The 14,550-nt window shown below is 38.9% G+C and overlaps 1 non-coding gene across 1 annotated transcript; it reads left to right on the top strand.

Annotated features, from left to right (window-relative positions):
* The first annotated feature begins 6,153 nt into the window (after nucleotides 1-6,153).
* LOC148213229 (small nucleolar RNA R71) lies at nucleotides 6,154-6,260 on the top strand. The gene has a single exon (XR_015793031.1). It is a non-coding gene; the product is annotated as a small nucleolar RNA R71 (small nucleolar RNA).
* Nucleotides 6,261-14,550: the final 8,290 nt, after the last annotated feature.

A 14,550-nucleotide genomic window follows, 5' to 3' on the forward strand; every position in this document is an offset into this window, starting at 1 on the left:
TACATCTGAAAGACCGGCTACTAGCCCCTGAGGTTTCCACACACTAACATCGGTTTCAACCACAGCTACTCGTAGAAAGACTTTGAACTAACAGCTAGGTCATAAAACGACAACAATGAGAAACACGAAGTCACTTATCACCATCTTTACTGCTATTTTCAAAGTCAATACCCAACCTAAAACTAAATGGGTGTCTACAGTAGGACTCGGAAATCATAAATACATTTTCTTTAACTCTCATTGTTTCTACCACTCTTTTCTTTCTAACACAAGTCTTTTCCCCACTCTTATTTTCTTTGACAAAGACTCATTTTTACTCTTTTGCAAAATTTTTTTTTTTTTTTTCTGTTTTGTGTTTTTTTTTTTCCTTTTCAACACTTTTTTTTTAATAGCATTTGTTTTTCCAACTGACTCTTTTTCAAAAGAAAATAGCATGATTTTTCAAATATAAATAACACTTTATCTTTCTGAAACAACGACTCACACAACGACTGTCCCCCCCAAACTTAAGAGAGACAGTGTCCTCACTGGGAAAAGACTTTTGCATCGGATGAAAAAGGCTTAACAATAAAAAGGACAAGGACTTCCTATATAGGGGCAAAGAAAAAGCTTAAAGTTTGTAAAGATCAAAAAGACATAAAAGAAAATGAGTTTATCACATAAACAAAGGAAATAGCTCCAAGCTTAGTTAGGCATAGAACAGAAAACTCAACAATCTCTTATAATCATCATCGACATGAAATCACATGCACAGCACAGATGCTTCAAAATAGGCATGTGAAAAGCTAAACTAAGGTTAAGTGAAGGCATACTTTAAGTGATCAGAAGATAAACGATACTAATTTATTCATGCTTCAACTGAGCTCGAAACATAATCAATACAAAAAAAAACATGCGTAGTAATGCTAGAATATGCAAACTACGTCATTAACCAAAAGAAGAAAACACAAAAAATAGCAAAGAAGGAACCTCCCCTTCATGAAGTCGGAGGTTGTGGACTAGGATCAGTGTCAGTGCTGGGAGATGGATGACTAAGGATAGCAGCTAGCGCTGGAGGCCATGAAGGTAAAACCGCAAATTCCAATGAAGTCCGTAAGTTGTAGATATGTTGCACGACTTCTCGAACCTGAGAGTTTTCGAAATGCTGGAAAAACAGGGCAGGCGCCAGGCGCCTGCATAATTCTTTTTTTTTTTTTTTCAACTTTTTTTTTTCTTTTTTGTTTCTTTTTTTTTTCAACGTTTTCAAAAACATTCTCTTAATAAGAAAAACTTTATAATGAAACAAAGAGAAAATACAAGATACAAAGACTTCCTTCCTTTACTTTTGTTCTTTCAAAAACGGATAAGAAGGAAAAAACATTTTTCGCAAAAATTTATTGACCTGAAAGTTGAATAGAGGTTTTTCCTCTATCCACTGGTTCTCCAAAATACGGCTTAAGTCTCTGCCCATTTACTTTAAAAACATTTCCCTTAGAGTCAACTAGATCCACTGCCCCATATGGGTAGACTTTAAAAATTTGAAAGGGACCAGACCATCTAGACTTAAGTTTTCCAGGGAAAGGTTTCAACCTAGAGTTGAATAACAGAACCAGATCACCTTCTTGAAGATTGTTCGGCCGAAGACGCCTATCATGCCACTGTTTAGTTTTTTCCTTAAACAACTTAGCATTCTCATAAGAAAAGTGCCTGTGTTCTTCTAATTCCAACAATTGTAACTTCCTCGCTTCACCTGCAGCCAACAAATCAAAATTTAATTTCTTAGTAGCCCAAAATGCTTTATATTCTAGCTCAAGAGGCAAATGACATGCTTTTCCAAAAACTAGCCTATAGGGGGACATGCCGAGGGGAGTCTTAAATGCTGTCCTATATGCCCAAAGTGAATCATCAAGCTTAAAAGACCAATCCCTACGGTTAAGATTTACAGTTTTTTCTAAAATGTTTTTTATCTCCCTATTAGATATTTCGGCTAACCCATTCGACTGAGGATGATATGCTGTTGCAACCCTATGACGCACATTGTATTTAGTCAGCAACTGTTGCATAGACCTATTCACAAAATGAGCCCCCCCATCGCTTATCAGACAACGCGGGGTTCCATAACGCGTAAAAATGTGCTTTTGCAGAAAACGAATGACAACTTTGGAATCATTGGTAGCAGTTGCAATGGCTTCTATCCATTTCGAAACATAATCTACTGCTAACAATATATAAAGCTTACCATTAGAAGATGGAAATGGACCCATAAAATCTATACCCCACACATCAAATATTTCAATCTCCAGGATCGAGGTTTGAGGCATTTCGTGGCGTTTAGATATATTACCTGTCCGTTGGCATTTGTCACAAACCTGGGCAAACTTATGTGCATCTTTGAACAGAGTGGGCCAAAAGAACCCACTTTGCAAAACTTTGGCTGCGGTTTTGTGTCCTGCAAAATGTCCTCCATATGGAGACATATGACAAGCGTCTAATATCGCCTCGTGCTCTTCTTCTGCGACACACCTGCGTAAGATATTGTCAGGTCCTAGCTTATATAAAAAAGGCTCATCCCAACGATAACATCGAACTTCATTTAGAAATTTCTTTACCTGTTGCTTGTTGAACTCATAAGGAACTATTCGACTTACCAAATAATTTGCTATATCGGCATACCACGGAACTGAATCAACTCGCAAGAGTTGCTCGTCAATAAACTGTTCACGTATAACAGTTCCATCATCACAGAGCGGGGATTCCAATCTAGACAGGTGATCAGCAACTTGGTTTTCAGTACCCTTCCTGTCCCTAACTTCAATATCAAACTCTTGAAGTAACAAAATCCACCGTATCAAACGTGGTTTAGCATCTTTTTTAGCAAATAAATATTTTAAAGCAGAATGGTCAGTAAAAACAATGACTTTTGTGCCTATCAAGTAAGACCTAAACTTATCAAAGGCGAACACAACTGCTAACAGTTCCTTTTCAGTAGTAGTGTAATTGAGTTGTGCACCGGTCAGAGTCTTACTAGCATAATACACAGGATGCAAGATCTTGTTTTTACGTTGTCCTAACATAGCTCCTATTGCATAATCACTGGCATCACACATGAGCTCAAAAGGTAAATCCCAATTAGGTTCGATAATTATAGGAGCTGAACTTAGAGCAACTTTCAACATTTCAAATGATTTTAAACAGTCATCATCAAAAACAAATGGTCTATCATGTTCTAACAATTGACACAAGGGTTTAGAAATTTTAGCAAAGTCTTTTATAAAGCGGCGGTAAAATCCCCCATGCCCTAAAAAACTTCTAATCCCTTTGACATTTGTAGGAGGAGGTAGCTTTGAAATGATGTCTATCTTAGCGTGGTCTACCTCTATTCCTTGCTTGGAAATTTTGTGACCCAAAACAATACCCTCTTGTACCATGAAATGACACTTCTCCCAATTTAGGACTAGGTTTGTTTGTTCACATCTCTCCAATACTCTCTCTAAATTAACTAAACATGCGTCAAAAGAATTTCCAAAAACAGAAAAGTCATCCATAAAAACTTCTAGAATATTTTCTACCATGTCAGAGAAGATGGCCATCATACACCTCTGAAAAGTCGCGAGTGCATTGCATAGTCCAAAGGGCATTCGCCTAAAAGCGAACGTACCATACGGACACGTAAATGTTGTCTTCTCCTGGTCTTCTGGAGCAATAGTAATTTGATTATAACCCGAATATCCATCTAAAAAACAATAGAAATCCTTACCTGCCAGACGGTCGAGCATCTGGTCAATAAACGGGAGAGGAAAATGGTCTTTCTTTGTTACCTTGTTGAGTTTGCGATAGTCAATGCAAACTCTCCACCCGCTCACAGTTCGGGTTGAGATGAGCTCATTCTCCTCGTTGGCCACCACGGTTATACCCCCCTTCTTTGGTACACACTGTAGTGGGCTTACCCAGCTGCTGTCGGATATTGGGTATATAACACCGGCGTCAAGCCATTTGAGAATTTCTTTCCTTACAACCTCTTTCATCTTCGGGTTCAACCGCCTTTGACTCTCAATAGAGTTCTTAGCATCTTCTTCCAATAGAATTTTGTGCATGCAAAAGGCCGGGCTTATCCCTCGGATATCTGCTATCGTCCATCCAATGGCCTTTTTGTGCTTCTCCAAAATCTGCAATAAAGAATATTCATTAGTAGGTGATAAATTGGAAGCTATAATAACTGGTAAAGTGTCGTTATCCCCTAGATACGCATATTTCAAATGCGACGGCAATGGCTTCTGCTCCAACGTGGGTGGTTCCACTATGGACGGAAGTAACGACTTGCATTCTTCTTTTTGTATTTTTTCAATAGGATTAGCCACATCTTCTGGTCCTTCTGCTATCTTATCAAGCTCTTCTTCAATCTCTGTAACTAACGAGTCATAAAACTCATCAAACATAATAGGATTCAAGCTATTTATAGCAGAGCACTCTTCAAAGTCTCCTGGTAATTTCATGGCATCTAGAACGTTAAATTTAACTTCTTCATTATTTACCCTCATTGTAATTTCTCCCTTCCTTACATTAAAAACTGTATCCCCAGTGGCTAGAAATGGTCTTCCCAAAATAATGGGAACGTCTAAGTCTGCCTCGCAATCTAGAATGATAAAGTCCGCAGGGAAAATGAATTTGTCCACCTGGACTAAAACATCTTCTATCTTTCCCTCAGGTCTTATGATAGATCTATCTGCTAGTTGGAGGGTAACCGTAGTAGGTCTAGCTTCTCCTATGCCTAAAGATTTGAAAACTGATAATGGCATAAGATTAATGCTAGCGCCTAGATCACATAATGCCCTACCTAAGTTTTTTCCTCCTATGGAACATGGAATGGTAAAACTGCCAGGATCATTACATTTCATGGGTAGCGGGCTGCCTACAGCTTCACTACTACATTTTGTCATGGCTACCAGTTCATGCTCTCCTATTTTTTCCTTCCTAGAAACTATATCTTTCAAAAACTTAGCATAATTTGGCATCTGTTCTAGAGCATCTACTAATGGTATATTTATATGCAGTTGTTTTAAAATATCTAAAAATTTTCTAAACTGGGAATCATTATTTTTCTTTACTAATCTTTGTGGAAACGGGGGAGTAGGGGTAAAAGAAGGCTGTACCTGTGGAGGAACACTCGGGGTGTCCTCATTACCTTTTCTAATATTTTCTTTTTCTGGTGTTGTTGGATTTTCTGGTATCTTTACAATTGGTTCAGTGGACGGAATCTGTACATCTGTTGTTGGCATTGTTGGTCCATCATATGCCAGTCCACTCCTGAGGGTGACAGCTTTGCACTGTTCTTTCCCTTCTCGTTTTGGTAATTCAGTATGGCCTGGAAAAGAACCTTGTGGTCTATGCTTCAATTCATTGGCGAGCTGTCCCAATTGGGTCTCGAAATTCCTCATTGATGCCGCTTGGGATTGTATCACTGCGTCGGTTCGGGCCATGTACTCCTTCATCATATTCTCAAGATTTGAGTTGTTATTTTGAACTGGTGGAGTCTGTGTTCTCTGATTGTACTGCTGTTGCGGTGGTGGGATGTATTGCTGTGTAGGTGGAACATAGGGCTGCTTGTTCTGCTGGCTCTGCCCTTGACTAAAACCGCTCGAACCTCCTTGACCTCCCCATGAGAAATTAGGGTGGTGCCTCCAACCTGGGTTGTAGGTGTTCGAATATGGGTTAAAGTTCCTATTGTTCCCATGTCCTACATAAAAAACGGAAGCAGGGTTATGTGGACAATTATCATAAATATGGTTTTCATTGCAAAATGAACAAATGAGATCGTTGACTTGGCAAACAGAGGCAGGAGTGCAATAATCCGACTGCACAGGTTGTATCGGCGTGGCTAATGGATTTTTTATTCCCAATGCCATCTCTTTCAGCCTCTGGTTCATTGTAACCATCTCTTTTTGCATCGAGGTCGCAATGTCCAGAGCCAAAACTCCAGCTGGATCTTGCTTCTTTGGTGCTGCCCTAGATCTTTGCGAACACCATAGTTCGTTGTGTGAAGCTAAGTCATTTAGGATGTCAACTATCTCGTTGAATGTCTTCTTTGTAAAGGCTCCGTTGGCAGCATTGTTTAGCATCATCTTAGTAGGATGATCTAAGCCTCTAAAGAAATGTTCTATCTGGATGCATGCCGGCAAGCCATGGTTCGGACATTTCCTGATTAGTTCTTTAAATCTCTCCCACGCCTCGTGAACAGGTTCACGATCATATTGTCTAAAGGAGATGATCTCCTCTCTGATATCAGCGTGGCGAGTAGGTGGGAAGAATTTTGTTAAGAACTTCTCCACTAACGACCCCCATGTGGTGATGGATCCCGGTGGAAATGCATTGAGCCATGCTCTAGCTTGGTCCTTCAAAGAAAATGGAAAAAGTGTTAGTCTCAGAGCATCGTCTGTTATACCAGGTAATCGAAATGCATTTGCAATTTGAATGAATGATTTCAGATGATCATGTGGATCCTCATGTTCCTGCCCTCCAAAATGTCCAATTGTCTGCAACATTTGGAACATCATTGGTTTAAGCTCAAAGTTTGCGTGGGCTGGAATAGGGTTGACTATCCCTGAATCAAAGTTCTGAAAAGCCGTGGCGGCATATTCTCGCATTGCCACGTCTCTGTTGTCCGCCATCTGGATATGGTTGAATTCATCATTTCTCGCATGATCCCTCATATTACCGTTAACAGCAGGTGGATCAACCGGATCACGAGGTGGAATATCTGCCATTGATGTGCTTGTACTCTCTACCTCACTTTCAGGACTGATTTCACCTTCTCTCTCTTTTTGCTTTTCTAGTTGTTTTCGAAGTCTTTGCTCCTTTCGAGTTTTTCGAAGGGTCCGCTCAATCTCAGGGTCAAGGGGTAGAAGAAAAGATCTTGTGCTCATGCACTTTAAGTTACCCTTGTGAGATAAACGACCAAAAATATAGAACAAAAATGGTGGATTGAAATTACACCCAACAACAATTCACAAAAAATAAAAACTAAAAGAATTTGAAAATAATTTTAAAACTAAAGTCCCCGGCAACGGCGCCAAAAACTTGACTGGGATGTTTATGCTGAATGCACGCACTAAGCGTGGTAACAATTATATAGATGCAAGCGCACACCTGTCAGAGTAATATAAAATGGATGGAGTATCCAAGTATCGATCCTCAAGGACTTCTAAACAATTTCCAAACTCTGAAGTTTTAAAGAATAGTGAATGTTGAAATGAGTGATTCTTGTAAATGGGAAGTGGTCACAAATAATGGTTTGGATTTGGGATTTGGACTTATAATAATAAAACCTAGCCCGAATTACTTCAAGTTAGCCAACAAAGAATCAAGGACATGCTAAGGATAATATGCATTTTACTTTAGAAACTAACGACTACGCTTCTCACTTTACTTATGTCTAAGCAAGTTCAAAGTCCTAAGACATTCCCTAATATGTCTATTATGAGATATATCTTAGTTTTAGGATGGAAATAGTCGCAACCTCGGGTTAAGGTCCTATGTCTAGGCTACTTAAGCGGAACCCTTATGTCTAAGGCGCTCCTCTCCTCGGTTTAACCACTCAACAATGCAAATAAGCAACCTGTTCAGTATTGACTTGTTAAGACTTACAGTGGCCTTCTCTAAATCCTAACTTTTTTGGGAAAACATGTTGAGCAATGAATGGAAAGTAAAAACACTACTTCTTAGCAACCCTTTTTAGACATAAAAGGCTAACTATCCATAACCGGGCTAGAGACGGGAATTTAGAAAGACATATTGAAGAAAATACAGCAAGTAAAATGGTTGAATGTGGAATGCATGTGTGAAAAACAAAAGTTAACTAACGGAGAGTTTTTATCGGGATTGAGAGCTTCGCCCTTCTCTTTCAAGCAAGGGGGAGTGTCACGTGCTCTTTCCTCCAAAAACACAACTCTCTTAACTAAAAATAAAGTAAAGACAAAGAGAAGATAAGCAAAGTGCTAGATTTTTATATATTTGAATAAGTAGAAAATAACTAAGTACAAATGGAAACAAAACAAAGCTCAATAAAAGAATGTAAAGTGCTCGGAATTTAAAAACCAAAAGCAACTAATGAAAGCAACTCAAAAGTACTTAGAAAGCAACAAAGAAACACTAAAAATGATCAAGAGAAGGAAGCAAGGCTTGATGAATTTGGTGGAGAAGTTGCTGGAATTTATAGCTGTGCAGAATTGGTTAGGTAGGTCCTAAAACGATGGTGAATCACCCATTTCCAACTCTTTTGACTGACCAAATCGTGCTCAAACTGATAGTGGAACACTTCTTCTACACGTATGCATCGGTTGGAACCACCAAAACGCATTGGAAGACGCGTTTCATTAAGGGCAAAGTTGGAAGAAAACCAGTTTTTCTGCAGGCTTCCCAGGCGCCTGGCGCCTCCCATGATACTTTTTCGTCTTTTTGCTTCTTTTGATTAATTTGCACTCTCAAATGGTCCTAAAATATCATAAATACAATATAAGCCATCCACAAACCATAGTATATGAATTTTGCATGAATTGGAACTCAAACGATCGAGAAAAATCCGAAACAAAGCTGAAACATAGTAAAAACAGCATCTAAAACCTTCTTTTTACGCATGTAAACAAGCGTAATCACTGGGATCGTTTATTGTTTTGTTTATGGACACAATCATCTATATTTTATTGTTTTTGTACTTTTGGTATCCTCAAGCATAGTTTAGAATATTTTCTTAAGTTCCTATGGATTCGACCTCGTTTCGTACTACAATCGATGGATATAGTGTACACTTGCACGGGTATCCAACACGATTGTGTGGACTCAAAAGTAGCTGTTGCTCTAAATCACTGAAGCATCGTTGCAAAAATAATCTTGATTATAGGGTGCATTATTACTTTTTGCTAAAATTGATTGGGTTTTAATGGGTAGTACAAGTGTCTAATATATATTTGTTTGTATTTCAGCATGTCCAAAAGTATTGCCCTACTTGCCGCCGAAAAACTTAACGGTGGAAATTACCCACAATGGAAAATGAACCTTAACAGGATACTCGTGGTAGATGATCTTAGGTTCGTCTTAACTAAGGAGTGTCCTCAGGCTCCCATGTCTAATGCAGTCCGAGCCAGTCAGGATGCCTATGACAGATGGATCGAGGCCAATGACAAGGCCAAGGTCTACATCTTGGCAAACATATTTGATGTGCTGGCCAAAAAGCATGACATCATGGTCACCGCAAGGGAGATCATTGACTCATTGTAGGACATGTTTGGACAACCGTCCATTCAAGCCCGAGACGATGCCCTTAAGTTAATTTACACTTCCCGCATGAAAGAGGGAACATCAGTGTGAGAACATGTTCTCAACCTGATGGTCCATTTTAATGTGGCTGAAGTGAACGGGGCCATCATAGACGAGGATTGCCAAGTCACCTTTATATTGGAATCTCTTCCAAAGAGTTTCCTACAGTTCCGCGGCAATGCTGTCATGAACAAGATAGAGTACAACCTTACCACGCTCTTAAATGAGCTACAAAATTTTCAATCTTTTAAGAAAAATAAGGGGCAGGAAAGGGTGGCAAACGTTACCACCTCAAAACGGTTTCATCGAGGTTCGACCTCAGGAACCAAATCTGTGCATCCTTCTTTTGGAAGTAAGACTTTCAAGATGAAGAAGAACAGTGGTAAGGGGGCGAAAGCTAACCCTACTATTGCTTCTTCTGCCAAGAAGGGCAAGATCAAAGTTGCAGACAAAGGAAAATGTTTCTACTGCAACGTGGATGAGCATTGGAAAAGAAACTGCCCGAAATACTTGGCCGGAAAGAAGAAAGCCAAATAAGGGAATTAGTTCCTAGAGGTAACTTGATGCTGGGGAGATGACTCTCAAAGTCGGAATGAGAGATGTCATCTCAACAGTCGCAGTGGAAGACCTAAAGTTGTTTTTAAACAAGAATACATATATATTATTAGATAATGTGTATGTAGTTCCCAAAATAAAGAGGAACTTAATTTCAATTTCTTGTCTACTAGAACAATGTTATTCTATTTCCTTTTCATTAAATGAAGTGTTCATTTCACGAAATGGTGTTAATATTTGTTCTGTAAAACTCGAAAACAACTTATATGTGTTAAGACCAACCATAACTATAACAATTTTAAATACATAATTGTTTAAAAATGCTAAAACTCAGCACAAAAGGCAAAAAACTTATCCAAAAGAAAATACCTATCTTTGGCAGTTAAGATTAGGTCACATAAATCTCAATAGGATTGAGAGATTGGTTAAGAGTGGACTTCTAAGCGAGTTAGAAGATGACTCCTTACCTCCATGTGAATCTTGTCTTGAAGGCAATATGACTAAAAGACCTCTTACTAGAAAAGGTTATAGAGCTAAAGAACCCTTGGAGCTGGTACATTCAGACCTTTGTGGTGCGATGGATGTTAAAGCCAGGGGAGGCTATGAGTATTTCATCTCTTTCATAGATGATTACTCAAGGTATGAATATCTCTACCTAATGCAACATAAGTCTGTAGCCCTTGAAAAGTTTAAGGAGTACAAGACTAAAATTGAGAACCAATTAGGTAAGACGATAAAAACACTTCGATTTGATCGGGGTGGAGAGTATATGGACTTAAGATTCCAGAACTATATGATAGAACATGGAATTACATTCCAAATCTCAGCACCTGGTACACCTCAATAGAATGGTATATTAGAAAGGAGAAATAGAACCCTGTTGACATGGTTCGATCTATGATGAGCTATGCTCAATTGCTTGCCTCGTTTTTGGGTTATGGAGTAGAGACTGCAGTATGCATTTTGAACACATTTCTAAAAAAAAGTGTTTTTGAAACACCTTTTGAACTATGGAGAGAAAGTAAGTCTAGTTTACGTCACTTCAGAATTTGGGGATGCCCAGGACATGTGTTAGTGACAAACCCAAAGAAATTGGAATCTCGTTCAAAAGTGTGCATATTCGTAGGTTACCCCAAGGAAACGATAGGTGGACTCTTCTTCGGTCCACAAGAAAACATAGTTTTTGTATCGAGAAATGCTACATTCTTGGAAGAAGACCACATGAGAGATAATAAACCACAAAGGAAGGTTGTGTTAAATGAGATTTCCGATGAAACTACAAATACATCAACAATAGTTGTTGATAAAGCTAGCACTTCAACAAGAGTTGTTGATGGCGATAGTACATCACGTCAGTCACATCCATTTCAAGAGTTGAGAGTGCCTCGACATAGTGGTAGGATTGCGTCACAACCTGATCGTTATGTGGATTTAACAGAAATCCAGGTCGTCTACCTGATGATGGCGTTGAGGATCCATTGTTCTACAAAAAGGCAATGAGAGATGTTGATAAGGACAAATGGGTCAAAGCTATGGACCTTGAAATGCAGTCTATGTACTTCAATTCTGTCTAGAACCTTGTAGATCAACCTGATAGGGCCAAACCTATAGGTTGTAAGTGGATCTACAAGAGAAAACGAGACACCGAAGGAACGGTATAGACCTTTAAGGCTAGACTCGTGGCAAAGGGTTACACCCAAAGGGAAGGGGTGGACTATGAAGAAACTTTCTCCTCGGTTGCCTTGCTAAAGTATATAAGAATACTCTTGTCCATTGCCACGTTTTCTAACTATGAAATTTGACAAATCGATGTCAAGACTGCTTTCCTGAATGACAATCTTGAAGAGAGTATTTATATGTCTCAACCAGAAGGGTTCATTAATTAAGCAAGGTCAAGAAAAAAAGGTTTGCAAGCTTAAAAGATCCATTTATGGATTAAAACAAGCATCTCGATCTTGGAATATAAGATTTGATACTGCAATCAAGTCTTATGGTTTTGACCAAAATGTTGATGAGCCTTGTGTATACAAGAAAATCATCAATAACACTGTAGCTTTCTTGGTGTTGTCTGTGGATGATACCCTAATCATTGGGAATGATGTAGGTTTCCTAATTGACATTAAGAAGTGACTAGCAACTGAATTCCAAATGAAAGATTTGGGAAACGCTCAGTTTGTTCTGGGGATTCAAATCATAAAGAATCGAAAGAACAAAACGCTAGCCCCATCTTAGGCAACTTATATCGACAAAATGCTTGTCAGATATTAAATGCAGAATTCCAAGAAAGAGTTACTACCTTTCAGGCACGGAATCTCTCTGTCTAAGGAACAATGTCCCAAGACACCTCAAGAAGTTGAGGATATGATATGCATTTCATATGATTCAGCAGTGGGCAGCCTGATGTATGTCATGTTGTGTAGTAGGCCTGATATTTGCTATGCAGTAGAGATTGTCAGTAGGTATCAATCTAATCCAGGATATGATCACTAAACTGGCGTTAAGGGAATCCTCAAGTATCATAGGAAAAAGAGGAACTATATGCTTGTGTACGGCGCTAACGATTTGATCCTTACAGATACATTGACTCTGATTTCCAAAGTGATAAGAATTCAAGGAAATCCATTTCGGGATCAGTGTTCACTCTTAATGGAGGAGTTGTAGTATCGCAAAGCATCAAACAAGGATACATCGCAGACTCCACAATAGATGTCGAATATGTTGCCACTTGTGAAGAAGCAGAAGAGGCGGTGTGGTTTAGAAAGTTTTTAACTGATTTGGAAGTTGTTCCAAACATGACTTTGTCCATCACACTTTATTGTGATAACAGTGGTGCTGTGGAAAATTCTAAAGAACCCTGAAGTCACAAAAGAGGCAAGCACATCGAGAGAAAGTATCACTTGATAGAGAAATTGTGCAGCGAGGGGACGTGATCATCACGAAGAAAGCTTCGAAGCATAACATTGCTGATCTGTTTACAAATGCTCTTACAGCTAAAGTGTTTGAGGGCCATTTAGAAAGTCTAGGCCTACGAGATATGTACAATGTATTCTAGGGTAAGTGGGAAACTTATAAAGGGTACAGTGTATGCTCTAGTTTATCGTATTTATACTTTATTGTACAACCCACTGTTGCTTTTAGATCTTGTACACCGCACTAGAGTTTAGTTCAAGTGAGAGTTTGTTGGGTTTTATCCCCTAAACTCGTGGTTTGTAAACATAAAACAAATATTTATTCAATAAAGTTGTTATTGACGTTTCTCTTAGAATTGCATTAACCCAAATCCAATAAACTAACATCCAAGGTTATGTCATGTAACTGGAATTGTATATAACAGATATATAGTATATATTTAATGTACAATGGTATATATTTGATATATAGTGTATACAGTGTATATATATACACTATATATTCGATATACACGTAGATAATGTTCCAGTAATAACCTCAAGGGTCTATAATATATGGATAAGGTTGGGTACCTTATCTTGGTAATATTATGGATACGGCCCACTTTGTAATAGTTACAAATGACATGATCCAAGTCGTTCATGTGGAGATATGCGAGTGAGGGTACCCTATACAATAGTTTGTACAAGACCGGACTGCGAAATAATTAATCTTTAGCTGTAACACCGTTAGCTAATAGATTAATATTTCAATAGGATAACCAAGTAACTCGATCTCAATCATGAGTGAGTTGTGGACTCCTGCCTGTTAGGGCTCGTCCTTTGATTTGTATGGGTGAGAGTAGCCCGAGTTGCCAACTCAATATTGCTACCATTTTGGGGACGAGACCGAGTGGGGAGCTGGAAACATAACTACACAAGATGGAATTCACTTCTTCCGACTTTAGGGTAAGTAGATGAGTGTTCTCTTAAGTGCTGACTCTAGGACTTGAACAAGGGGCCCCACCCTCTCCCTGACCCGAAAGGGACTTCTGGTTATTGGTCGGACCATAACCAGGTTGTTCATTAGAGGATCAGCGGTAGGTACAAGATGTAACGTAGGGGTAAAATGGTAATTTGATCCAAATATGGTTAAGGACACTCGTGAAGGATTGACTTGCCGTTAATGGTCAATATCCATGGTCAGAAAATCTTCTACAGTGAGAAGAGTGCTGCTGTGGGTCTTTAGTGGAGTGACCGACAGTTAACGAATGTTGATTAATATGGTTAATGAGTTTAATCAATTAATCTCGTATCGTTGGAGCTTTTGATCTGTAGGTCCATTAGGTCTCCTTGCTAGGCAATCTGTCAATTTGTCTTGCGGTTCAATGTGAGCCCTATGCAAAAATGATTGTTACGTAAGTTGCGAAAGGCCACTATATTGTTAGCGACTTTCACAGGCTTGAATCAGGTATCTTTGTTATTTGCAGTGGGGTTAGTGGAATCTGCCCAAATCCAATGAGGACTGAGTCTCCAAAATTTAGCAAAGTGGTTCAACTTAATACGAACATCCCCATGTCTTGTGATTGAAACCTCATTTCCCATTGTTGAGTCTGTCATGTCATTCGTAGAAAATTCTTGATACTCATGTCTTTGAAACCATATTGCTTTGAGGAACGATTACCACCTTTGAATGCAATGTGTTTGGGCAAAATAAAGAATGATTCCCAATCCATAGCAATATGGAGGTCACCAAGGTTACGGAGTGGAGTTGAAGATGTCATGATGAATAAGCATGCATTACGAATTGAACCATCCC

The sequence above is a fragment of the Momordica charantia genome, assembly GCF_013281855.1.
Source record: "Momordica charantia cultivar OHB3-1 chromosome 1 unlocalized genomic scaffold, Mcharantia_2.0 BLBB01000001.1, whole genome shotgun sequence".
Taxonomy (NCBI): Eukaryota; Viridiplantae; Streptophyta; class Magnoliopsida; order Cucurbitales; family Cucurbitaceae; genus Momordica; species Momordica charantia.